This window comes from Castanea sativa, chromosome 5 (genome assembly GCF_040712315.1).
Source record: "Castanea sativa cultivar Marrone di Chiusa Pesio chromosome 5, ASM4071231v1".
Lineage (NCBI taxonomy): Eukaryota > Viridiplantae > Streptophyta > Magnoliopsida > Fagales > Fagaceae > Castanea > Castanea sativa.
The window spans coordinates 63,343,218-63,355,684 of NC_134017.1; the positions used below are offsets into that span (position 1 = coordinate 63,343,218).

At 35.1% G+C, this 12,467-nt stretch overlaps 1 long non-coding RNA gene and 1 pseudogene across 2 annotated transcripts; both read right to left on the bottom strand.

The window, feature by feature from the left end:
* Window positions 1-3,130: 3,130 nt before the first annotated feature.
* On the bottom strand, window positions 3,131-5,990 carry LOC142634366 (uncharacterized). 2 transcript variants are annotated; one of them, XR_012844127.1, is made up of 4 exons: window positions 5,816-5,984; window positions 5,053-5,279; window positions 3,912-4,006; window positions 3,131-3,407 (listed from the first exon to the last, which is right to left on the bottom strand). It is a non-coding gene; the product is annotated as an uncharacterized LOC142634366 (long non-coding RNA). The 2 variants fall into 2 exon arrangements; XR_012844126.1 differs by lacking the exon at window positions 5,053-5,279 and having other exon boundaries at window positions 5,816-5,990.
* Window positions 5,991-7,034: 1,044 nt separating this feature from the next.
* LOC142635592 (oligopeptide transporter 5-like) lies at window positions 7,035-11,726 on the bottom strand (annotated as a pseudogene).
* Between the last annotated feature and the right edge of the window lie 741 nt (window positions 11,727-12,467).

Below are 12,467 nucleotides of genomic sequence, written 5' to 3' on the forward strand. Positions count from 1 at the left end.
CTACTTTAATTGTAACCTTTTTTGTGCACTGACCATATTGTTAAATGCGTTTAGCCTAGCATGCATAGCCATATTCTATTTGTTAATTTCCGTCCTGCTAGGCTGCTAGACACACATCCACATTAATTACTATCCTATCTTTAATGCCACCGATTGTCGCACCAACAGGTAGTGGTGGTGAAGGCAAAGGTGGTGGTGGTGGTGGAGGTGGAGCTAGGGGTGGTGTCGTCGTGATCCTGTTTTTCTGAGTTACAATTATTTTCTTGCTCAATACCACGTTGGAAATGCGTTCTTAGGGAATAGGGAGTGTCATGCCCCCTGGTTTTCTATGAATCTATGACATTCTCAAGAGGCTGCAACATTGTCCCACAATGCTCTGATGCAGTCTCCACAATATTGACTATTTTTGTTAGGTTCTAAAACCTTTAGGATTAAATGTATTAGAACACTAATTTGTAATGTTGGTAAACCATGATCAAAACATTTTAGTCTTGCTCAAAGTATGTGTCTTTTATGTAAAGTTGGAATTGAGTTGCTACAGAATTTACTGTGCAATTCTGCCTGGCTTGTTTACTATGCAATTTACTGTGCAATTCTACAGAATTTTCCAACTTAGCCCAAGCCTGTTTTACATGTAGGGTTTTATGTTTTGTCCTAGGTATAAAAGAGAAAACCCTAGCCACGTTTTTTAAAGGTTGATGATGCTATGTGTGTGAATTTTCTGTGAGATTTAGAGGTGTTTGCCTTCACACATACTTAGGGTTATCAAAGATCAAGATTATGTCAAGAACTTGATGATCATTCAGTTGCTACATTAAGAGCTTAAAGATATACAAATAGGAGTGCTTGTGCTTGCTGGGAATCCAAGAAAGATGCTGGGACTCCAAGAAAGAAGTAATCCGTGGACTCGGAGCTGTCACGTGGTCATGGTAGTAAGTTTTCTACTCGAGGTAGCAATAGGATGTGATGTCTAAGTCGCTATTGTGTAAACTTTAATTTTTTTTTTATAGTGGATTTAATTTTACCTTGAGGATAGCTAGGTTAAATCCTCCCCAGGTTTTTTACTGGTTTGGTTTTCCTGGATCATCATATCATTGTTTTATTTATTTTATCCACTGCTTTGCATGATATGATTGTTTTGTGTTAACCTAGATCTGCATAATTTACCTAAGTTAATAACTTGGCTAAATAACTAGGTTAATCTGGTTGTTTTAAGGAGTTTAAAAACGTACAGTTTTAGTTAGCTTTCCTTGTCTTTCACAATGTTCTGATGCAGACTCTACAATATTGATTGTTTGGTTAGCTTTCCTTGCCTTTCACAATGTTCTGATGCAGACTCTACAATATTGATTGTTTTGGTTAGCTTTCCTTTTCTTTTTTATTTTTCCCTAGTTTGGAACTGTTATTATTTCCTGTGTTGGTTGATTGACTTAGCCATATGGCTTGTATAAGTATTCAATAAATTAGCATAATAAATTCACCTTACCACAAAGAAAATTTGGTAGATCTGCCATTTTTAACCAATTTATTTCTGTCTTAAACACTGTTAGTTACTCTGAACAACTATCCATTTCAATGGATTAAGATCAAGCCACGGTTTAGTATGGGTTCCATTTCAAGCTAAATTATGAGTCAGGTAAGGCATATTCTGTTCTTGAGGATACTCAGTGTTTAGGGAAAAGTTTCCTGAATTCTGTTGATTTTTAAAACCAATCTTGTTTGTAGCCGCAACTTTTTTAAATTGCATGTCTAATTCATTTTGATGCCATAGTTTGTTACGTTATCTTAGTATGTTAATGTGGCTCTAAACAATTTTTTTGGGGTATTATTTTACTAGTTGCAAACTCACGCAATGTGTTACAAAATGTAATATAACTATTTTATGAGAATATAATGTAAAATTTATAAGTTAAATAGTGCATGTGTTATTTAAAATTTTTATATTTTTATATTAACTTTATGTAATCGAACATATGATGTACACCCCCATTCTATAATCGGTTGACTAATTTAAATATATCGAAAAATATTTAAAAAAATGTACACTCTTATTCTATGAAACACACGTAACATGTTATATTTATATTAAGTTTAAATTATTATAAATTTTAGAATTGTATCATTTTTTTTCTTTCCAAAATAAAGTATAATGCCTATATTATTATTATTATTATTTTGAGAAGATAACACCTATATTATTGCAACTTTAATTTTAAGGTAATTTTGTGAATATTTATCATTTTTATTGCTTTTTTAGGGCCTACATCTCTAATTTCCAATGCTTACTTTGTTTGTATTTTTTAGCCCAAAATATTAAGATCAAAAACTCATTTTTTTAATCTTAATATTGGGTTTGAAAAGTAAGAAATTTATTGTTTTTGGAGTCCAAAATGACCCAAGCAGGACCTAATGGACCAAAGTGGACGGGAAATAGACTAAAGTGGACCAACATAGACCAAAATAGACCAACATGGACCACATTGGACTGTAATAAGCCAAACGAACTAAAATATACTAAATGGACTGAAGTAGACTAAAATGCTAAGCTAATATAACTTAACAAGAGTGTAACAATAATAAATTATATGCTTCAGCTTTTATTTAGATATTAGTCGCTAACCCGTACTATGCACGGAAAAGTTATTTTATTTTAATATATCATACGTATTTGTTTTCTTTAGTAAGTACTAATAAATCAAAAAAGTCAATTACTTTTATATTAACAAGATATAATATTATATATGTTATCTCTAGAGTATATACGAACAAATAAATCAAGGTTAATAGTAACTTGAGGGTTATTTCATAGGTTCATATAACAATTTCCACATTAAAATTGCAATAATATAACTACAAAAACTCACATACAAATAAATACGAAAATAATTTGTTTGTGCTTGTATGCTTCCACTTCTCATGGATGGAAATCTTCGTTACTGTATACGGTCATATCTCTATATTGCTGTACATTCTGCAAAGGGATTGTATTTTTGTATGATGTAGTCTCATTTTTCACCTCAAGACAAAGTTAAACATGGCCCCAAAGAGCAACAAAAAGTTGTTTTTTGGTCCTTTGCAGTGTTCTTTCTTTTCCATGGTACCCAAGATACTCCCAAAAGTGAAGCTTATATGCCTTGAAAAAGGAAATAACTTATTAAATTCCTTGACAATAACAAACAATAACAAAGACCTCCCTATGAAATTGTCCGCTTAACAAAATAATAATCATATTCTTTAGTTTCACTAATCCGTAGTTGAAGAAAAGTGAGGTTTTAATATTAGAGAAAATACATTTTCCACCAGTTTAACAGTTTCTTCCTTCACCCTTTTAACAAAATCCTCCATCTTGTAATTGATGCAAACATTAGCTCCACGATCCTTGCAAACAACTAATTTTTCATCATTCCCTACCAAACACAATCTAAAATATATTATATATGGAAACTAAACTTATGCATGCATTAGAAGAAAAGTGATATTGGACTATCAGCAACAACACTGAATTGCAAATGTACCAATACTCCCATGAAAATGAAGTTTTAATATTCACCTGTTATAAATTGGAGGTACCATATATCATACATAGTTGTTAATACTATCATCAATCACATATATTGTCTAACTTCTCTTATCACAGATATTTCAGATTTTGTGGGGGAAAAATTAAAAGAGAAAATGTGTTTTTATTTATTTATTTAGAAAGAGCTACAATGGTAACCTTCTCGGCTGGACCATGTTGTCCTTTATTTTATGGTTGTAGTCAATGAAATCAACACTAAGCAAGCAAGAATTTTAGTTCAAGTTGATCAAATGATGTGTGTGAAGAGTTGCAGAAAAATATCTTTAAATGTAAAATAGGATTCCACTCATCATATCATAACTTAAATTTTACTTCCAAACAGCTCTGTTACCTTTGTGCAGTCACCAACAGAAAGCATAGTGATGTGAAGGTCTATTGGCATATTAGAGAGTTGCAGTAGAATTTAATTTGCCAGTTTCTGTATGCCTAACATCATAAAGAGAAAAACATGACTTAACATACAAAGAAAATAGAAACTTGGAAAGAGAACAACTTTTTGATAAAATAGTATTAAAATTACTACAACTTGAATCCACCCAAAAATTACACCCATGACAAACTAAACACTTTACAATTGAACAGATACAGCATAGCCTCCTCTAATAATACTTTGCCCCTAAACACCCTTGCATTTTTCTAAATCCAAATATATATATATATATATAGGTAGCCCAAGCCAACTTGAATAATGAGGAATTACATTTAGGATGTAACCAACTGAGATTTGAGGACTAATTTGTACATGAGTTTTGACATTTGACATGATTTATATCTATTTATAAACCAATAACCCACAAATTCAAAAAAAAAAAATCTTAAAAATTATTAATTTTAAGAAAATTTCTAAAATTAGAATGTAGCATAAAACCAAGAATTCACAATCCAAACATCAATCAAAAGGTGTGGGAATGAACACATTAGATAGTCCAAACAATTATATTTCTAGTATTCAAAACCAAGACAACATATCCCCAATCTGCATAATGCAAAAATGCACACCTCAGGTACAATGTCCAAGATATTAATGATTATTGTGTTAAATAAAAGTAAATAAACAAAAATACAGAACTTAGTGGGTCATCATCTAGTTTATGACAGTTCATCTATACTATAATCTCAACACCTGTATAGGCTTGTAAACTAACATAAGTGCAATAATGTCAAGTAAAACCAGTTGCTCTTAGAGGCCTTTTGTCAAACACCAAGCAGATATAACCAAGAAATAGAACTTGGTTAATCTAGAGGTGCTATAATAGAGGGAAGCAATACTTCCAGTACCTAAAGAATATTTAGAGAAATGGAATCAACAAATTAGAAACATATTGATACCTCCTATTAGAAGCAATAAGATGTTGATCTTCACTATTTACATCAATAGAAGAATTGCTAAGCATGAAAAGCCATAAAATGTTGGCTTCAAGAAGATTTATATGCTTATATGACAGTGATGGTGAACAACAGAAAAGACTAACCATCATAATAGTGCTTTTTTCTGCTTTGCTTCTGCTTCTCTATTTCATCAATGGACATGATCTCTATTTCAAGTAATTCAGCCTCAACACTGCAAGTGAAGGCTGTGGCCAACCCTAGGAGTATATTACTACAGGGAGTAAGGGAATCAATTAAGATAGCCCATTCAGTTGCACACTCTATTGTCTCTGCATCTTTGTACTACATCAACTCCTGTAATTCAGAAAGCCTGAAATTTTCTTTCAAAATTATATACCAAATGGCTAAGACCAAGTCCAAGTTCAATGTCAATCCCACAACCAATACTCAAGCAAATCAGTAAAAATCACCAAGGTATGACCTTACATTCACATACGCACAGTTCATTTCCAAATTTACGCTCAAGAACACCAAGCCACCTCTAAATTAGACCCAAATTCATTCTAAATGAAAATTTTTAAATTTGCAGAGAAATTCCCAAACTCTAATGTCAATGCACAAACCCACCATAAATGAATCATAAAAAAACCATACCTATTTCTTAGTTTTCCCTAAACTTTCAAATACACTCCCTAATGGAACCCAATAAAAATTATTATCTAAAACTTCCTTTCGAATTTTGAATATATCTATAAATCAAAGGCTCACAAATCAATGCCTACGCAGAAACCTTAAAAAGAAAAATCCAAATTTACAAAGGGAAGGAATCCACATTAAAATTGCAATAATATAACAGCAAAAACCACTATCAGAAATTGAATTGGGAAGTTTTAAGGCAACACTCACTTGGATGTGCGAAAACTGGAGAGGGACTTTCCCATTGATCCAGGATGGTTTGTTCTTGAAGAGGCATCGTGAGGCAGCCTAGAGAGAAGAAGGCTTTCAGAAGAGAGTGAGAGAGAGAAATGGAGAGAGGAACGTATAGAGAGAAAAAGATACATGTAAACTATTAGATTTATATATATATATATATATATATATATATATATATATATATGTTTAAAAAAAAATTGTACAATTAGAAAACGAAAAAGAAGTATTTTTTCTTCTCTTAAATTTAACTTAAATTAAGTTAAAGATAAAAAAATGCATTAGACTTTTATTTTAACCATATATGGTTGTCCTTTGTTTTGTAAGAACCTTTTGAATCACTACTTTGATTCAAAAGGTTCTCGATGGCTTACACGACGTTTTCTTATATATAATTTTTTTATGGTTAGGAATATGAAACGGGTTTGTAATTAGTACCCAAGATTCAAAAAGTTCTAATGAATCAGAACATTTTTTCTTTAAATTAACATGGGCTACTAAACACCAAAGTTACTAAGAGTATCAAAACGTTACCACTAACGAAAAGTCACTTGTCTTCAGGTGTTTTAAATGTAACATGGCTGGTGCAATAAGGAGTTGTGTTTTATATCATATATGGATAGATATAGGTTTTTAGTATTATTACAGTGTGAGGAGAGGAAGAGATGAAGGAGTCAAAAAGTCAAAGTCTGGCGTTAGAAAGCTGAAGGGTTGCCGTTTGAGATTGTAACCGCGGAACACAAAGGGTTACTGTTTGAAATTGTAACTGTGGAACACAAAGGGTTGCCGTCTAAAATTGTAACTATGAAAGAGATAGAATTGAGAATTATTTTCTTTTTATTAGGTTTTTTAAATTTAGAAAAACCATTTTTAAATTGTATGACAAATTCAGGAAAAAAAATGATAATAACATGGCAGCTGATGTGGTTAAACCTGAGCAAAGCAACATTAAATGCTATGATTCAGCTTTTAGTAATATATAGACTAATATATAGACTATACAGATTTAACTAGTTAACCCTGAAGCTAACAGTCTTCCATTATCAAACCTATACAAAGATTTGTGGTCTGAAATGTAAAGATAATCACCACAGAAAAGATATAACTTTGGTGCATATAGCTAGGCTGAAATATTTATACATGAACTTTCTAGCCCAGCGCATATAGCTACACAAATCTACATAATATAATACTATCAACGGAATACAGGATACCCTTCAACCTCTATTCCAGGGGCAGTGGGGCAACTTGCTAGTGGGCAGTGATCATCTAATTCCAATCCCCACCACCTCATTCCATTGATGTGTCTAATTCGTAATGTGAAATAGCAAAGCATGGCCATGAAAGCAACTCCAGTATCTAGCCCAGCCAATAGAATGTAATTGTGTCTAGCCCACGAGCCTTTATATCTCCTATACACATAAAAGTTGAAGAATATGCCAACAGCACCCGAACACAGGTAGTTCACAGCCCTGGCTGGTGGCATTCCTCCCGATCCTCCTATGAATATTGGCATGCTAATGAGGCTTATCCACTTTTGTTCAAGAAACAGGCGTCAGAGTACCTACACAGGCAGTGGTGCTAGGCTATGACGCATGGGTGTGTTTTCGGATTTGGGTGTGGGTGTGGGTGCGGGTATGGGTGCTGGACTCAGCAATTTTTGAAAAAATATGGTGCGGGTGCGGCGATTAAAAAATTATTAAACATATTTTTATTTATATTTTCTATATATTGCTAAGCATACTTTCCACATTATATAAAAATAGACCAAATTAAAGAGCAATAATAGACAATAACTAAAACATGATGTTCATAAATTAAATACAATCCGCAAGTTTGAAACTAAAACATTGAGATTAGAATACAGGGAGGGAGACAGAGAGCAAAGAGAGGCAGAGAGCAAAGAGGCCAGGAGGCAATGATGGTTTTAGGGTGTTTTTTTTTATTTTTTTTTTTATAAATAATTTAAACTTGAATTTCGGCCTGATTTAAAGCCGGTATTGGCCTGAATCAGATGGTACCGGACTGAATTGGCCAGTACGGCTTGAATCGGTCGGTGTCAGTCTGCTAATACGATCTAATTCAACCTGAATCGGCTCGATTTGACCCGAGTTGGTGTGTATCCGGAAACGAAAAAAAATTAAAAAAAATCCGATGCTAAACCGACGAAGCGGACAGCTTCGTCGCACACCGCACCCTGCGTCGGACTCCGGTGCGGCACCCTTGTAGCTGCGTCAGTGCTTTCTAGGTGCTAGGAAGCTAATGAGAAAGAAATAGTTCATCTTAGAGTACAGTCCAAGATGGCCAAACATGCGAATTGGGCTGACTACACCCCATATGATGGAAGCACTATAGAAAACATCATATCCAGGGCAAGTCCACGAGCTTCCTTTTGGAAGTTTAGATGGCTCACATATATGCTCTACTGAGGTTAGAAGCCACCAAGATGTGCCGAAGTAGAGTGAGGATGCAATTAAAGTTCCCACCAACTTCTTTTGAAAACATAGATAAATATTAATATTTTTACTTTCAGTTCAATATCCAGTGGTTCTAGTAATATGTAAGTAGTGGGTGGTAAATTGAGAACAAGATTTTGTAAATGAAAGAAATCACCTGAACATTAAACATGGATTTTGGAGGAATTTTCATGTAATGGCCTAGCTTGAAGTCTGACAGAAACATTATTGCTTGCGTCACGCTAACATAGCGATAGGTATTGAAAGCCATATTTGCAAGAGGTTTCTCGAGATACATGAAACCAATAATTAACTCAGCGATGACTAAGTCCTGGTTGTTGCACATAGATTTTACAATAATGATGAAACACAGAGAACAAGAGGACAGAAAATTATATTCTGAATACCATACCTGGTTTGTGGTAGCAGTAATTACACCAATTGGGAGAGTGAAGAGTAGAGCCATGCCGATTACTAGCAGGACACCCCAGTAAGGGAGTTGCAATTGTCCGCCAAAGCCTTCACAAGTAAGAATGGCAAGTCCAACTACAACGATCAATAGTACGTAAAACCACCACTGAGGGACAGGGTCATAGTTTTTCTTCATAAGTCTAGTGTGCAGATCCCCAAACTTATTGTTGTATGTTGCCTTTGTTTGTTGCCAGATTTGTCTGCATAAAGAAAAGCAAAGTTACTAGGAATTAAAACCTCTGAGAGCACAAAGTAACATAAGGAATAGTTAAGTGCTTGGAAAAATGTAAGTAAAATAGGCAAATAATTATGCACATATGTTCTTTTCATGGATAATTTCAAAATACCTTCCATGGAAGAGTGCAACATGAGAGATTGTTGCAGCCAATATTGCAAAGGTTAGACCATAAGTATATACAAAGAAGATGCTGAGATGAATTTTGCTATACCCATCATATATCCATGGTGATCGAATTGGAAGGTTGTATCATTCAAAATTTCTGAAACATTGTATTTTCCACCATCAGCATTGAACACACTTGATGAGTAAATAGGAAATCACTTGGCTTCATACGAGTTTGTCCAGTAACCAATAGGAATTAATACGTAGGGAACAATGAAAAAACCAGCCATTATGTTAATGATAGCAAATCCAGGGGTGGCTAAGGGTGATCCTAGGAAACCAACTACAGTGGACCAATCAAGGGCAAACGAGCCAATACCAAGTCCACCAAGCCCAGAACCAATTTGTTGGGCTGTGACTAAGTCCTTCCATATCCAACAAACAAAGGACAGAGTAGTTATGGATGGAAATAGATAGTTGGGAACAATATAGTATGCAAAGCTTGTCACAAAGACCATAAGGAAGAACTGCAACCTGGTTAGGCCTCCCTTAGGCCTAGTCTCAACATCATTCAATGCCCTGCAAGTTCAAAATTTTGACTTGAGAGCGATGATAGAAAATGAAGCAATTCCAATAGGTGTAATCATATAATCTCAATCAGTAAAGCATAATGCATGAACTAACAAAATAGCTGCAAGTGGATGAATCCCTCGATGATAGAACACCTTGACAATGGTGATAATATTAATTGCATAAACCGAGTTTGAACCCGAATTGGCAAATATGGTTATCAGGACATGCTCCCTCAAGTTGAAGGGACCTGGATTCAACGAAAAGAACCTTTTTGTTCCTGGAATGTGAATGAATTTTTTTGGTAGATATGCTGCCATAAGTCTTCCTATCGGAAGTACTACAATTTGGGCTATAACTGATGATATATGTAATGTATTTTGGCGGTAACCAAAGAATTGATTAGTGAAGGACAGAACAGCACAAGATGTGATCCCTAAAAACCATGTTCGAAATGTCGAGCATAGTAATGTTGGATCATCTGTAATTGGGACTGTGAGTCAAACTTGTTCAATTGGAGAATCATTTAGTGTGCGTTTGGCATTGGCTCAAAAAGCCAGCTTTTTTACTATTTAGCTTATTTTTGCTACTATTCATAGGTCTCATTACACTTCTTGGTACTATTCATGAGTTCCACGGTACTATTCATGAGTCTCACTGTATTATTTCACCTAACTTTTATCTTTATCTACAGTACTTTCAGCAAAAAGTTTTCAGTTTCAGCAAAATAAACAAATCTCAAGCAGACTCTTGTTCAATTTAGTTTCATTCATCTATGAGTTAAGTCAATTTGGTTCATGGTAATATGCTATATTCAACTTGCAATCAATTTAATTTCTATTATTTCAATCTATAGTGAACTTGTAGTTATAGTTAATATTTTCTATTAGTGAGTTAATGAAAAAAGCTAAATTGACTTCAAGTTAAAAATAACAATGACTAAATTGACTGCTATCAAAATATAGGAACCAAATTGACATTAACCCCGAAATGAAATTCTAATTTCCATTTTCAATTTTAATATTCTTGATATAAGTAATGAGTAATGTCTATTTCGCACAACCAACTTGTCCACGGATCCATGGACCATGACGGCTGAAATAGATGATGCTACGGTTAGTACTCTTATCAATCCATTTACTCGACAATGGGACTTAACTCTATTGTCATTTGCATTTAGCTCCACAGACACTGATCTCATTCAAAAAATTCCATTAAGTCGCGGCTGGACTGGAGATGTTATCTATTGGCCCTATGTGCAATCCGGCCAATGCTCGGTCAAGTTGGGTTAATACTTCCTCAAATCTGAAACTCGCTGCATTGGGAATCAGGCACAACTAGCTCACACAAAAAATCTCTAGAAAAGCATTTGGAAGTTATCGCTACCTAGTAAAATAAAAAAAATTCCTATGGTGAGCAAGCCGTAATGCACTGCCTACCATGGCAAATCTAGTTCGTCATTGCATCATTGATGTTAACGTGTATAGTGTTGTGGGCTTTAGGCCCACCAAGATTACTTGTATAGCACACATACTTGCACTACACTCTTACTTGTATTGCACACATTTGCCTCCTATATAAAGGCACTCATGTATATTCTTTTACAGTGAAATACAATACTATTGAATTCAGTATTTCTAACATAGTATCAGAGCCACTGCTCTAACCTTTTTCTTAGCAATCTTGTCTCTCTTGGTGTTACTCCACTCTTACCACTTCCGCTGTCACAACAGCCATTGCAGCCACTCACCGTTGAACCTCCGACGTCTTTCAGCCGTTGTCCTTGGGTTTCGGGCTTGCAACCGCCGTCGTTGAGGAGTCCCACACCACACAGACCACTGCACTTACCGTCTTCACTGTGTATCTTGCTCCGATAATTTTTTTTCAGGTACCATAGTGATCACCTCGCCTCGATCTACTCAATCGTGGAAGTCTCGCAGTCATCGGAGCCCGCACACACCCTTATACGCTGCCCAAAGAAGCTGCGCCTCAATCACGCACTTCACGCACCGGCCTCTGTTCCTGCTGATGTCATTAGTGACGTCATCGTCGCCACGTTATCATCCATTCATTTGCTGATGTCACCCGCCACGTCAGCTGATGTCATCATTGCTGACCGTTGACTAGAGTTAACCTTGATTGTTGATTAGCGTTGACTTTGACCAACGCTGATTTTGACCGTTGACTTTTACCGAGGGTTGACTTTGATTGTTGACTTTTCTACAAGGTTGACTTTTGCAGTCTAGGTTCTCCTTATCTAGTTTTTCGTGTAGATTTCATTTTTGCAGTCTATTTTTACATATTGTATCTCTAAATAGATAAAAAGGATATTTTTCTTCCTTGCCTCATCAATACTATATTAGAGGGGAATAAGAATTACTTATCTTGGTTTCAAGTTATGCGTAGTTTTCTTAAGGGTCGCATGCTTTAGCAATATTGTGCCGATACAATCACTATTCTTGTCAAGGGGGCAAGTGAAGAAGATACTGCCTTTATCAGTCGCATGATTGAATGAGATAGTCACAACCACATGATCCTCACTTGGATTCGGAACACCTCCATTTCCTCCATCTCCAATCTGTTGGGCAGCTTTGATGATGCAAAATCTGCATGGGATATGTTGGCCAAAAGATACTCCACTACTCACATATCCATGAAATATTAGTTAGTGGTTGAATTGCATCAACTCAGGCAAGAACTAGGGCAATCCATCAATGACTACTATGATTAGCTTCGCTTCATTTGGGACCAAATTGACCTTTCTGATCCAACTTGGGCATTTTTAAAG